The sequence below is a fragment of the Anolis sagrei genome, chromosome 8 (genome assembly GCF_037176765.1).
Source record: "Anolis sagrei isolate rAnoSag1 chromosome 8, rAnoSag1.mat, whole genome shotgun sequence".
NCBI lineage: Eukaryota > Metazoa > Chordata > Lepidosauria > Squamata > Dactyloidae > Anolis > Anolis sagrei.
The window spans coordinates 8,592,227-8,597,098 of NC_090028.1; positions in this window are offsets into that span (position 1 = coordinate 8,592,227).

Sequence of the window (4,872 nt, forward strand, 5' to 3'; positions counted from 1 at the left end):
CAATGCTGCGTTTGGTGGTCCCTCTGTAGACTTGTCCACAGCTGCATGGTACACGGTAGAATCATAGAATCATAGAATCAAAGAGTTGGAAGAGACCTCATGGGCCATCCAGTCCAACCCCATTCTGCCAAGAAGCAGGAATATTGCATTCAAATCACCCCTGACAGATGGCCATCCAGCCTCTGCTTAAAAGCTTCCAAAGAAGGAGCCTCCACCACACTCCGGGGCAGAGAGTTCCACTGCTGAACGGCTCTCACAGTCAGGAAGTTCTTCCTAATGTTCAGATGGAATCTCCTCTCTTGTAGTTTGAAGCCATTGTTCCGCGTCCTAGTCTCCAAGGAAGCAGAAAACAAGCTTGCTCCCTCCTCCCTGTGGCTTCCTCTCACATATTTATACATGGCTATCATATCTCCTCTCAGCCTTCTCTTCTTCAGGCTAAACATGCCCAGTTCTCTAAGCCGCTCCTCATAGGGCTTGTTCTCCAGACCCTTGATCGTTTTAGTCGCCCTCCTCTGGACACATTCCAGCTTGTCAATATCTCTCTTGAATTGTGGTGCCCAGAATTGGACACAATATTCCAGATGTGGTCTAACCAAAGCAGAATAGAGGGGTAGCATTACTTCCTTAGATCTAGACACTATGCTCCTATTGATGCAGGCCAAAATCCCATTGGCTTTTTTTGCTGCCACATCACATTGTTGGCTCATGTTTAACTTGTTATCCACGAGGACTCCAAGATCTTTTTCACACGTACTGCTCTTGAGCCAGGCATTGTCCCCCATTCTGTATCTTTGCATTTCATTTTTTCTGCCAAAGTGGAGTATCTTGCATTTGTCACTGTTGAACTTCATTTTGTTAGTTTGGGCCCATCTCTCTAATCTGTCGTTTTGAATTCTGCTCCTGTCCTCTGGACTATTGGCTCTCCCTCCCAATTTGGTGTCATCTGCAAACTTGATGATCATGCCTTCTAGCCCTTCATCTAAGTCATTAAAAAAGATGTTGAACAGGACCGGGCCCAGGACGGAACCCTGCGGCACTCCACTTGTCACTTCTTTCCAAGATGAAGAGGAAGCATTAGTGAGCACTCTCTGTGTTCGTCCACTTAACAAATTACAGATCCACCTCACCGTAGTTTTGCCTAGCCCACATTGGACTAGTTTCCTTGCCAGAAGGTCATGGGGGACCTTGTCGAAGGCCTTCCTGAAATCCAGGTACGCTACATCCACGGCATTCCCCGCATCTACCCAGCTTGTAGCTCTATCGAAGAAAGAGATCAGATTAGTCTGGCATGACTTGTTTTTGATAAATCCATGTTGACTATTAGCGATGACTGCATTTGTTTCTAAGTGTTTGCAGACCGCTTCCTTAACAGTCTTTTCCAGAATCTTGCCCGGTATCGACGTGAGGCTGACCGGACGGTAGTTGTTTGGGTCGTCCTTTTTTCCCTTCTTGAAGATTGGGAAGATTGGGTAGACTCCTGCAGAAGTGAGAGGATCCCTCTTGTCCTTTGCTGAACGTAGCATTTGTTGGGTTTTCTTGGTGGGTCTGTAGATAGTTTGTAGGTTGTGTTTCCTCCTCAGTTTCCCTCTGCGGTCAGTGGTTCCCTTGATGTATGGCAGGAACACTTTTCCTCTGGGTAGATCTTTGTCTTGACTCTCGTGGCTTGTTCTTGGTCTTGCAGCTCTTCTGATGTCTGAGGTGGAGTCTCCATTGGCCTGGAGAGCCCAGTTGAGGTGGTTCAGTTCGTCTTGGAGGAGGTGGGCTTCGCAGATTCTTTTTGCACTGTCTGCCAAGGCTTTAATGCCAAGGCATATCAAAGCAGATAATTTGTGATCAGATCTTGATATATATGCAGGGCAATGTACATCCAGCCTTGCTTGCAACTCTCTGGAGTTCTGGTACAATCATACCACTGGATGGCAGCAAAACACTACCTCTTCTTTCTCACTCTCATCATGTTGAAATGGACTTCTGTTCACAGGGATTCATCAGTATTTCATATTCATTAGCTTTACATGAAAGAACTGACCACGGAACAACTGACTGGTTCAAGATTGGGAAAGGCGTCCGGCAAGGCTGCATCCTCTCACCCAACCTTTTTAACTTGTATGCAGAACACATCATGCGAGGATGTGCGGAATGCAAAGCTGGGGTGAAAATGGCTGGAAGAAACATTAACAACCTCAGATATGCAGATGACACCACTCTGATGGCCGAAAGCGAGGAGGAGCTGAGGAGCCTTCTAATCAAGGTGAAAGAAGAAAGCGCAAAAGCCGGGTTGCAGCTAAACGTCAAAAAAACCAAGATTATGGCAACAAGAATGATTGACAACTGGAAAATAGAGGGAGAAACCGTGGAGGCCGTGACAGACTTTGTATTTCTAGGTGCAAAGATTACTGCAGATGCAGACTGTGGCCAGGAAATCAGAAGACGCTTACTTCTTGGGAGGAGAGCAATGTCCAATCTCGATAAAATAGTAGAGTAGAGACATCACACTGGCAACAAAGATCCATTGCCTAGTCAAAGCCATGGTATTCCCTGTAGTCACCTACGGATGTGAGAGCTGGACCTCAGGGAAGGCTGAGTGAAGGAAGAGAGATGCTTTTGAGCTGTGGTGTTGGAGGAAAGTTCTGAGAGTGCCTTGGACTGCGAGAAGATCCAACCAGTCCATCCTCCAGGAAAGAAAGCCCAACTGCTCATTGGAGGGAAAGATACTAGAGACCAAGTTGAAGTCCTTTGGCCACATCATGAGGAGACAGCAAAGCCTGGAGAAGACAATGATGCTGGGGAAAGTGGAAGGCAAAAGGAAGAGGGGCCGACCAAGGGCAAGATGGATGGATGGCATCCTTGAAGTGACTGGACTGACCTTGAAGGAGCTGGGGGTGGTGACGGCCGACAGGGAGCTCTGGCGTGGACTGGTCCATGAGGTCACGAAGAGTCGGAGACGACTGAACGAATGAACAACAATAAGCTTTACATGGTTTTTCACCCTCTCTGCCACAAACTGCTTGTGCCAAACTACAACTCCCAGTTTTCCATAGTATTGAGCCAAGACTGTTACAGTGGCTTCAACTCTGCATTAATTCTACAGTGCAGATCTTTCAAAGAAATGGACATGTAAAATTGTACCTGAAAGTACAAGTGTTACTACAGATGTTCTTTGCCTGACTTGCACTATGGTTGCTGTCCTTGTGATCTGTGTTGCTTAAGAAGTGGAGGAAACCCCCTTGTTTGGTTTGCTTAAGGGGAAATTCTACAATTTCTACAAGAGGTTACCTTGATTCTCCCCTTCTTTTTGCTGAGAGGGATGTAATTGATTATTCTGAAGTAGGTTCTTGTGGGTTTTTTCAGGCTATAGAGCCATGTTCTAGAGGCATTTCTCCTGTCGTTTTGCCTGCATCTATGGCAAGCATCCTCAGAGGTAGTGAGGTCTGTTGGAAATAGGAAAATGGGTTTATATATCTGTGGAATGGCTGGGGTGGGGCAAAGAGCTCTTCTCTGCTGCAGCTAGGTGTGAATGTTTCAACTGATCACCTTCATTAGCATTTGAAAGCCTGGCTGAGCCTGGGAAAATCTTATGTTGAGAGGTGTTAATCAGTGCCTGGTTGTTTCCTCTCTGTTGTTTTGCTGTTGTAATTTTAGAGAGAGAGAGAGAGGTGTGTGGGTGTTTATATGTGTGTATTTGTGTATACACACACACACACATATACACACAAACATGCATACAGACAAGCACACACATATACACAATATGCATGTACACATATAAACACACAAATACACACATATACACCGATATATATATATATATATATATATTTCTCATTTCTCCTGATTGGCTGTCGCCACGAGGCGGCAGAGGTCTCCTTATTGGATCCTACAGACCACTGCAGCTTCCTGATTGGTCCAGAGGCACCGGGGGCGGGAGGGCTGCCTCCCAGGTGTCCGCCCATCACCCAGTCACAGCAGGGAACATCAGAGGAGTCGGGGCGGGAGGTTTGAACTCTGGGTTTTCAAAAATTGTATAAATATGCCTGCATCACTGTGCTCCGGCATGCTTGTGGTGGAATGATTCCTGCAATGCATCCAATATCAGCTGAATCGCTAATAAAACACCTCGGTCGCTTCAAAAACTTCTTCCACTTTGGTGAGGATTTATTATTTTAAATATTAATATTTTTATCGCTGAAATTGGCTTTCTCTGGCCTCACCAAGGTTTATTAAGGACTCTCTTTGGTGCAGTCCTCGGGATCTCCCTAGCTGGGGAGATCCTCCTAAAAGTAGCTCGATATCAAGTTCCTATCAGCTCCAGTTCTTGCCAACCTAGCAGTTCGAAAACATGCAAATGTGAGTAAAAGGTACCGCTTCAGCAGTAAAAGGCAAAGAGATGCTCCAAGCAATCTTGCTGGCCACACAACCAGGAGTGACAACACAGGCTCCTCGGCTTGAAGGTCATGTGGCCGCTGTCTTCCTGCAGATCCTTGGCTGAAGGTCATGTGGCCGCTGTCTTCATGCGGCTCCAAGGTCATGTGGCCGCATGAAGACAGCACCTCCCCAGAGCCAGAGATTAGCACTGCCTCCAGAAGCCGGAAATGAAAGGAGAAGCCTCTGCCTTTGTATCTCATTATACGATTGTAAAGGCATTTAATGTTTGTGTATGTAGGTAAATGCTGTAATCTGCTCTGAGTCCCCTAGGGGAGAAGGACGGAATATAAATAAAGTGCATGATGATGATGATGATGATTATGATGATGATGATGATTATTATTATTATTATAGCTCGACGTGTTCATTCTCTGTAACTTTTTCCAGCTTGTGATCCCACCAGTTCTTTGTCGCAGGCAGATGGTATTTGTGGCACAAGTTCCAACG